Source organism: Crotalus tigris, unplaced genomic scaffold (assembly GCF_016545835.1).
Source record: "Crotalus tigris isolate CLP2741 ecotype Arizona unplaced genomic scaffold, ASM1654583v1 scf7180000017567.3851432, whole genome shotgun sequence".
Classification (NCBI taxonomy): Eukaryota; Metazoa; Chordata; class Lepidosauria; order Squamata; family Viperidae; genus Crotalus; species Crotalus tigris.
The window spans coordinates 462,161-472,338 of NW_024096477.1; the positions used below are offsets into that span (position 1 = coordinate 462,161).

The following is a 10,178-nucleotide window of genomic DNA, read 5'->3' on the forward strand; positions in this document are numbered from 1 at the left end:
AAAGAAAAATCCAGAGGGGGCTAAGAGGTTCTACCTCTATTCTTGCAATCTCTACCCCTTCCCTTCTCCCGGGAAGGGGATTCCGAACCGCGGGCCAGCTGATGTTCGCTGCGCTCCGCAGATCTGACGCCGTCCCAGGAGGACGGCTACAAAGTAGCCGCCATCAACGCCGCTCCCCAGCGGAAGCTCCTCTCTCTCTCGGATTTGTCATGCAGCTGTTACTATGAGAGGTAAACAAGAATAATCTACAACTCTCTCACTTCAAATTGCTTTTCTGAAGGGCCTCTACACAGTGGTGGGATTCAGCCAGTTCGCATCACTTCAACAGATCCGGTAGCTAATATTTTGTTGCCCAGGTCCAGAATGGACTTCCAGAAGTGGCATCCACACAGAGAACTGGCTGTTCACATATTTGAATCCCACCATTGGCTTTATCTTAAAGTGATTGGTGGTATTTTTCACTGGTCCAAGCATCAGTGTGATATCCTGACTTCATCCAAAGTAAATTGCTGCCATTTCCTATTGAACCATTTTACAAGTTTCACCTAGTAAATCAAAGCCACCATGAACACTATAAATGTAAGAAGCAAGAAAGTACCCCTATAAAGGAATGCACATTCATATTGAGTTTCTGATCCACAAGCTCACTGTCTATGGTCTTGAGGAGCCATAAACTGTAGAGACTTTATACAGGAAGGTTTTGTTGAAACAAAAATGCACTAAAATTGAGCAAATATAATCTGTTTTGTCACAAACAACTAGTGATTTATTTTAAAAAAGGATGTAAAACTATTTTAATTAACTCACCAGCTGCAGCTGAATCATGGTTTAGACTCTGGAAAATGTTTCTTGCAAGGAAATTAGTGCAACAAGACTGGCTTTTAGACTGGTATGAATCAAGTAGAGCAAAGAAAGAACAGTCTTCAGGAAACACTGCAATTCCAACCTCTGTTTAGAAAAGGGCCCCTCCTTCTAAACTAAATTGAAAACAAGTTTTGTAAAACTACTAGCATCTGCTAAGAACACAGAAACAAATTACAATGTTTGACATGTCAAGTCAATAAATATTAATTTGCTTATTGTTTAATCATTGCTTTCAAGATTATTCCCACTACTCTCCATCCACCCACTTTATTTTGTATTCAATGCCATCATAATTACTTTTGCAGCTAATGCCTTTACATATTGTCTTGACTGTTATAGCAATTAGGGACAATTGTAAAATGTTTCAACTTGAATTTGACAAGAAAAAAGGAATGACAGAGGCTGGATTTCAGATAAAAATCTTTCACAGGAACTTGTTCTCATTTATTTTCAGTTGATTTCCCACATTTTTCTAGAATGCCTGTACAGTTTTTCAAATTTTAAAACAGTGCATTAAGTGAGATTGCTTACTGGCAAAATGATAATACACATTAAAGATCAGAAGGCAGATTTAAGTGATTTAAGTAATGTAATCAGTGATATTATCTGCTGTAAAGACAAAACCAGAGTGAGGAAAATGAACAAAACCAAATTTGAAAGCTTTGGTCATGAAAGCACATCTTCAAACCAGAAAGGTTTTTATATAGAAGATCTGAAGCTGTGTTTGAAGCTTAGCCATAAGTAATGTAGAATTGTCTTCATGGTAAAGAAGATGTTTAAACAGAGTAGCTTTCTACTGGAGGACTGTATTTGTGTAAATTGTGACAAAATTATTTTAAATCAATTGTCATGGTTCCGACAGATGAAATTCTTTAAAAGAACTTCGAGGCATTGTTTACCTTAAAGAATCTTTTATTCGAGAAACAAAGCATCGGCACTACATAGTTAAAGCCAAAAACTGAATTCCCTCTTCCCACACAGAGTAGCAAAGCACAATTCCCTCCTCCAATTAACAGTCATAAATCACATTTCCCAATTAGCTCGAAGTGTGGGCTTTCTCTCCATTTCTCTAGCCCACCAAATCTTTATCAGCTCTGGGCGCAATAACCTTGATTCTCATGGCTGAGTTATTGTTGTTATGACTAACTGGACTCTTCATCCACATCCCCCCTCACAGCATCATCTAACTCTAAAAGTGAAGGAGAAAAGATGGCTACATTTCCATCTGTTATCAAAGCAAGAACATCCGATGTTAGCAGCATTGATATCTGGACTCCCTTACATAAAGGACAAATCCTGTAATGTAAACAAAAGCACAGGTTGGGGGTTATCTCTTGGTTTATTAGGGTGTTTCTTATAGAATCTATTAATGAGTCTGTCAGCTTTCACGTTGCTAGACTTCACCCAGACAATGAATATCCCTTTTATTGCACTAAGTACTGCAATTTCCCCTTACAAAATTCTAGAATCAAGAATACACTTTACTTCATAGTGAGTCTGTCCTGCCACCACGAGGGATCCGGGTGCTTTCTTAGGGGGAGGTCTTAAAGTGGAACCCCAAAAAGGTTTCAACAGGCTACAATGGAAAACAGGGTGAACTTTTCCTAAGAGCCTAGGAAGTTTTAATTCCACTATGACTGGATTAATGATCTTTGCAATGGGGAAGGGTCCTAAGTACTTCGGTCCTAACTTCCTACTAGGTAACTTAAGCTGTAAATATTTAGTTAATATTTTTCCCCAACTTGGAATATTCTTTGAGGAGCCCTTTTTTTATCTGCCTGTTTTTTGTATATCTTGGAAGTCTTTTTCAAAGCAGTTTTCATGGTTTTCCAAACTTCCTCCTACCCCCTCAACCATTGATCAAGAGTCTGGGAAGCGGAGGGTGCTTAGGGATATTCAGGAATTGGGCTGAACTCTTTTCCTGTGGCCACTTTAAAAGACATGTGAACAGAGTTATTGTAAGCCACCTCTGTGAAAGGGAGGAGGTCAGTCCAGTTTGTTTGTTGATGATCAACATAGCATCTGAGATATTGTTTCACCATTGAGTTCGCAGATTCAGCCGCCCCATTAGTAGATGGGTGAAAAGCAGATGATAGTCTTTGAGATGAGTCAATTAGTTTAAGAAAACTCCTCCAAAACTTAGTTGTGAACTGCATCCCCCTGTCAGAGATTATTCATTTAGGTGCACCATGCAGTCTGTAGATGTGTTTCAGGAGCATTTTGGTTAGTCATTGGGCAGATGGGAGCCCTTTTGCAGGCAATGAAGTGAAAACAGATCTATCACAGTTCAGATAACCATATGTCCCCTACTTTCAGGTAGATCTATTATAAAATCCATAGCAATTTCTTCCCATGGTTGGGAAGGGTCTGCTACCAGTTGCAATAACCCAGGTATTTTCCTCGGAATTCTTTTCATGGCGGCACATACAGCACAACTCCGGACATACTTTTCCATGTTCTGTTTCAATCCCGGCCACCAGAATTGATGGCAGATAGAGTGTAATGTTTTTAAATATCCAAAGTGCCATGGCTGTGTCAGAGCACGTTAAGGCAGAGGGTCTCTGGCAAATATAGTTTTCCCCTTTGTAAGCCAAACCGTCCCTGCACGTTAGGGAGGTTTGATTATCCTTGAACCAGTGGTCGGTGAGGAGCTCTTCTTTTATTTTTCTTGCCCCAGGGTCAATGGGATTAGGTGGTCTTGGAGGTGGGGCTCTGCACGGTGTAAGCTGAGAAGCGGTTTGTGGATTGGAGATAACCTCTTCATACTGGCTTTTTTACTGGGGCAGTCTGAATAGAGCATCAGCTAAGAAGTTTTTTCCTCCCGGTATGTACTTTAGGGTGAAGTTAAAACAGTTAAAGTACTGTGCCATCATACTTGTTTTGGGGACAATTTGGGGGGAGTCTTTAATGCTTCTAGGTTTTTGTGATCAGTCCATACCTCGAAAGACACCTTACGTTCTTCTAGATAGTGTCACCAGTTTAATAGAGCCCAGTGGATTGCAAAAGTCTCCTTTTCCCACACAGCCCACCTCCTCTTGCAGTCAGTGAATTTTTTCAAGGTGTAGGCACAGGGTTGTAGGATCCCACTCTGGTTCTTTTGCAGTAGCACAGCTCTGACAGCCACGTTGCTGGCATCAGCTTGAATCACAAAGGGCAAGGATGTTTTAAGACCGGTTGAAGCAGAAATAGTCTTTTTAAATTTTCAAAAGTGGTTTGACAATTCATAGTCCATGCTAGTGGTTGGCCCGGACATGGCTTTCCTCCTCCTTTCCCTGTTTTTAGTAATTCCATAAGAGGCAGGGCAATTTCAGCGAAGGACAGGATGAATTGAAGATAGAAGTTGACAAATCCTAGAAAGCTCTGGAGCTGTTTGCGAGTCTTTGAGGGTTGCCATTCAATTACGGCTTTCACTTTGTTTGGGTCCATTTCAATGCCCTCACTGGAAATTCTGTAGCCAAGATAATCCAGTTGGGCCTGGTGAAACTCAGACTTTGATAGTTTAACAAAAAGTTTGGCATTCAACAGTTTCTTTAACACTTCTCTCACTAGTTTTACATGATCAGCCATATTTGTGCTGTATATCAGGATGTCATCAAGGTATATCAAAACCCCTTTGTATAAATGGTCATGTAGTACCCAATTAATCAACTGCATGAAGACAGCTGGAGCCCCTTGCAGACCAAAAGGCATGACTTTAAATTGGTAGCTCTCCATGGGATAGTTAAAAGCAGTCTTCCACTCATCTCCCTCCTTTATCCTCACCTGGTAATAGGCCTCTCTCAAGTCCAACTTAGTGAAGACCCTCCCCTTAGCCAGGTGGGTCAGTAAGTCCTTCAGGAGGGAGAGGGAGTATTTGTTTTTCACGCTCACCGCATTCAGACCTTTATAATCTACGCAGAGACGAAGCAACCTGTCTTTTTTTTTAAACCTCAAAGAATCTTTTGTTGGACTTCCGGTTCCAGTACACTGTGACGCCGGTCGTGTCTGGGGACTTGTGTCCAGTTGGGCCGGGTTTTCTGCGTCGGTAGACCCCCAGTGGGTCGAAAGTTGCCCTGGAGGGGCAACCACCAAGAAGGAGGCTTGCTGGTGGCTGCGGGAGAGTGGCAGCTTCTCCCGTAGCTCCAGCTATTTCCTTAGGGCTGACGGAGCAACGATTGTCCTGCAAGATGGCCGATTATCCTGCTGCACCAGCCGAAGTCAGAATTACAACTAAACGATATTAGACCCACCATGGAGGATCCGGGTGAGACCCCTTTAGCCCCTCTCTTTCCCTTACTTGTTTTTTTTTTTGCCTGAAAAAACTTGGGTTGGAATTATTTCCCCATTTGGAAAGGGCGGCTTCTGTATGTGTGGGAAGAGAAGCATTGAGAATAAAAACTTTTTAAAGACTACACTCTATTTTTATTCACTTTGGGATACAGAAAAAAAAGCTTTTTTGAACTTTATTAAGAGCTAATATTGGAAGAATACTTCTTTCTCCACTCTTTAAAAGAGAGAAAAAAGGGAAAAAAATGGTGTCTGGAAAAGTTTTTTTATTTACTGAGGACATCTAGTGGTGAAAAGCTAATGTTGCAACTATTCTTTGGATAGAAACCTGACCTTCAAAATATTCCTGGAAGAGATAAGCTGGTGCAGCTGTGGAATCTGAGGGGGTGGACACTGTTTAATTACAGCCTTCATTAAAAAATAATAATAATAAAGAAGAAAAGACTTTCTTTGATTACTTTTAAAATGGAGAAACTCCACTCTCATTTAAATTGCAAGCTTATACTGGAAAAGATTTATGAAGTTTCTGAAGAAATATGTGCTATAAGGAAAAGGATTACTACAGAACGAAGAGTCAATGCTACCCCAAATTTTCAAAGTTACTTTCAGATCACATCTGTTTATGCTATAAACCAAAACATACCAGAGGGGGAATTAAAGGAAATTAAAGAGGAATTTGTTACAATGAAAGAGATCACCACAGAACTAAGAACCAGAGATTATTCTTCAAACTTTAAAAGTGACTTTCAGATTACACCTGACTACTCTACAAACCAAAATACACTAAAAGATGACTTTATTGAGGATACAGAGGAACTTATTTCCTCCTACAAGCATCTTATCTATATTTGTGAGGACCAGAAAAAACAAAGATTGAGATTTGAACCTTTAATGCAGCGAGGTTTCAAGAATAAGAGAAATGGAGGTCCAATCCAGACGACAGGAAGCTTATTACTGCCTCAAATATCATCACAAGCAACAAAGAGAGATTTACTGGTTGAAAGGGAAGCGTTGTTGTGGAAACCTGCTTGGCAGAAAAAAAAGCCTAGAATAAGACTGAAAAGAGAAATTTAAAATTATATATATTGGATATAAGGCATTTTAGAACTATGGACTGAGTTGAGGATTAAGTTTCTGAATAGAAATAAGAAAAAATGGGTGATTAATGTATGAAAATTACTATATAATGGAATGAAGAAAAATGAAGAGATGTTTTAGATTGGGATTGAATTAATAATTAATTGAATGTGATTTTAATAAGATGATGTGTTTTGTCTGATAATATGGATGATATTAGGTTTGATAATTAATTGGATGAAAACAGAACCTTGTCTAAAGGACTCAAATGATTTAAGGTTGTTATTATTTTGTTAACCAAAAAAATTGATGGATTGATGGATTAGATATGTATAGGATAGATTAATATTTTATTTTAATTGGGAGATATTTGTGGAAGAAGAAATAAATAAGATTTATGATGAAATTAAAGAATTAGGACATATTTGGAAGGGATACCTGAACTGATAATGTGTGTATTTGAAGTTAAACTAGATTATGGTCTTGTAATTGTATAAAGCTTTAAAATAAGTTTAGGATTAATAGAAATTTAAGGTAGAAATAGACTAGTTTAAATATATAAGCTATTTGAGGGAAATAGAGAGGGAATATTTGATGTACTGATTGAATTACTATATATGTTTTGTTTTTGGTGTCTCGAGCAGTTTGTATTAATTAAAAAAAATAAAATTTGTTTTTTAAAAAAGAATCTTTTATTCAGGAAACAAAGCATCAGCACTACATAGTTAAAGCCAAAAACTGAATCCCCCCTTCCCGCACAAAGTAGCAAAGCACAATTCCCTCCTTCAATTAACAGTCATAAATCACATTCCTCAATTAGCTCGAAGTGTGGGCTTTCTCCCCAGTTCTCTAGCCCGCCAAATCTTTATCAGCTCTGGGCACAATAACCTTGATTCCCATGGCTGAGTTATTGTTGTTATGACTAACTGGACTCTTCATCCACATTTCCCCTCCCAGCATCATCTAACTCTAAAAGTGAAAGAGAAAAGATGGCTACATTTCCAACTGTTGTCAAACCAAGAACATCCAATGTTAGCAGCGTTGACATCAATATTAACTTTCACTTTTAAATTCAAACTCAAATCTCCCCATTTACCAGGCAATTGTGTGTTCTACCTAGAATACTATAAGGATTCCATAATGGAAAATGAAAAAAAGTGTTACCTTCAGTTTGTCTACTTACTTTCAGTGCCAGCTAAACGCAAAAGTAAATCTGCAACATTTATCAGAAGAACAGGTGTTATTATGTAGTTAATTATCCTAGTCAACTCTATTTATAAAAAATCACTGCAAGAAGAACTTTGATATAAAGGCATGTTTTCTGTGCCTTTCAGCAATGGTATCATCTATTAGATGAAAAGAGGGGGAAAGGGGTAAATAGATCATAGAACAACACCCCCCTAAAACACTGGAATTAAGTATAAGTAATCTGATGAAGACTCCACTTGATTTGCATTATAAATACAAAGCAGCGAGTGATTGATCAATTAGCTCATTACATGCTATCAAGTTGTTTTTGACTCATAGCAACCACATAGAGTTTCTTCATGATAATTTATAGCTATTTTTATTTATCAAATTTAGAGACTGCCCATCTTACTCATAGAGTGACTCTGTGGTACTTCAGTTCTTCTAATGCAGTGGTTCTCAACCTTTTTAATGCCGCGACCCCCAAACAGTCGTAAGTCGAGGACTAAACCAGTTGTAAGTCGAGGACTACCCAACCAGTCATAAGTCGAGGACTTTCCCTGCCCGGGAGCGCCACGCATGCGTGGTGCCACCCCTGCGCCAGCTGAGGCGTAGCTGGCAAGCGGCAGAGACGGAGCAGGTCGACCACCGTCTGGGCCACCAGCTGGCCCAGCCCAAGGGAGGTAAGGCACCCACTGGAAAAGGGGAAAAAATGGCGGACAACCTTGCTTGGCGACCCCCGTGAAATGGTCGATCAACCCCAAATGGGGTCGCGACCCATAGGTTGAGAACCGCTGTTCTAATGGTATACTCATTGCTGTGGTAACAGGGTCCATTCGCCTTGTTGTTTTCTTATCTGTCCATAGTATTCTCAAGAGTGTTCTCCGGCCTCAAAGTTCAAAAGCACCAATATTGTTCTTATTCTACTTCTTCAAAATCCAATTTTCATTTCCATAATGTCACTGAGAATAAAAGTGGCTTGTATGATTCTGATCTTTGTAGATATGGAGACGTCATGGCATTTAACTATGTTGTTGTTCTTAAGTCTGTGGTGTGTTTCTTTACTGACTTTTATAGCTGATCTTAAGAGGCAGAAACTATCCATTACTTTGATATCTTCACTGCTGATTCTAAAGCTGATTGTTCTACCTATTATCACTGAATATTCAATTTTAGTTCCCTTCTGATGTCTACTCAGGGCATTTAATTAGTGGTGATTGACCAAAAGGCTGTAGACTATCAGAAAGGGGCTTTCTTCTCTTTTGAGTCCTTTTTTTCTCTAACAAAACAGTAGAAGAACCCTGATATTTAAGAATAAATAAATTAAACATAGTTAATATGATTTCACTCTAACAACAGTAATGCAATTCTTTTTGTCAACTGTTAAAATGAGAGTTTTATGAGTTTTTGAGGGACACTGGGAGCTGCACTTAGTCCTTGCTGCCTGTCTCTGCTACATACCCATTAATTGTACCTCTTATAGGGCCCTTGCCCTTGCCAGATATAGCTTTGTCATATCCTTCATGTAGGGTTCTTGTATCCTACCTCTAGTAATTTAATCAGTGGAACGACTTGCCTCCAGAAGTTGTGGGTGCTCCAACGCTGGAGTTTTTTAAGAAGACATTGGACAACGTTTGTCTGAAATAGCATAGGGTTTCTTGCTTGAGCAAAGGGTTGAGCTAGAAGACCTCCAAGGTTCCTTCCAACTCTGTTATTCTGTTCTGTAGACATTATTGCTAGCCTTGTAGACATGGATACTAACCAACCATTTGTCTTCCTGTAAATATATTTGGTAAACCAGACTTTCTGAATTTCATGTTCTGGTATTTTCATTTAATTTCTTCACCTCAATCTAAGAAGATTATATGCATCAGATCAAATCTTATTATAGTCATAGAACGGCATAAGGAGTATGGGGTGCAAAGAATAATTAATATTTTTTTAAAAAGCTAAAAAATATTTTAAAAAACACAAAAATTACACAAAGTTAAAAAAACATAAATATATATGAAGGTATGTACGTACGTCTGAATTTGGATCACTGACCATGGGGATGCTGCAATGGTCATAAGTGTGAAAAATGATCACAAGTCACTTTTTTTCTCCCAGTAACTTTAAATAGTCTATCTCCTTTCCAGGTTTAGTTGAAGAACAACTAATCTTGTTGCCATCTGCAAATACCACAGTTCGGCAAAAGACCCCAGTATTTTCGTGTTCTGCCATTATACATGTGCATTTGTATATACATTCAATAAAAGAACACACATAACCACATAGAAAGTATACTGGGGCCATTTTTTGGGGGGGTAGTTTTCTTTGCATAATAAAGCACATAAAAAACAGAGAGGCAACATGCATCATTATCCTTCATTGACCAAGTCCTGAATCAATAGCGATGAGTGTGTTTCATTTTTTCTTTTTTTTTAACGTTTAGGCTGTCTAATTTCTCCCTGGAAGGAAAGCAGCTGTTCAGTGATTGAAACATGAAGAAAGATGTGTTGGAATCAGATAAGCATTACTTCCAAAGCAGGTTTACCTCAACGTTTGCTTGCCTTTGTAGTCCTACGAGCCCTCATGGAATGCTGAAACTGAGCCCTATGCTCAGTTTGAATTGTAATCTCATAAGATATATTTAAACCTACCTTTTGGATATTTCGGTTGCCGTTTTTGCTTGTCACCCAACAAAATACTTGTACCGCTCCGCAAACTAAAATTTATAATCAGGGAAAACACCTGACCTTTGATTATTATTATACTAAAAGGCCTCTAATTGTCATCCTTTA

The 10,178-nt window shown here is 38.7% G+C and overlaps 1 protein-coding gene across 1 annotated transcript in view; it reads left to right on the top strand.

The window, feature by feature from the left end:
- The window catches only part of ERC2 (ELKS/RAB6-interacting/CAST family member 2), a 386,048-nt gene extending 376,127 nt beyond the window's left edge, over positions 1-9,921 (top strand). The window contains exon 17 of the mRNA XM_039349739.1: positions 9,830-9,921. The gene's annotated coding sequence lies outside the window, so the exon portion shown is untranslated. The remainder of the gene's footprint in view (positions 1-9,829) is intronic.
- Positions 9,922-10,178: the final 257 nt, after the last annotated feature.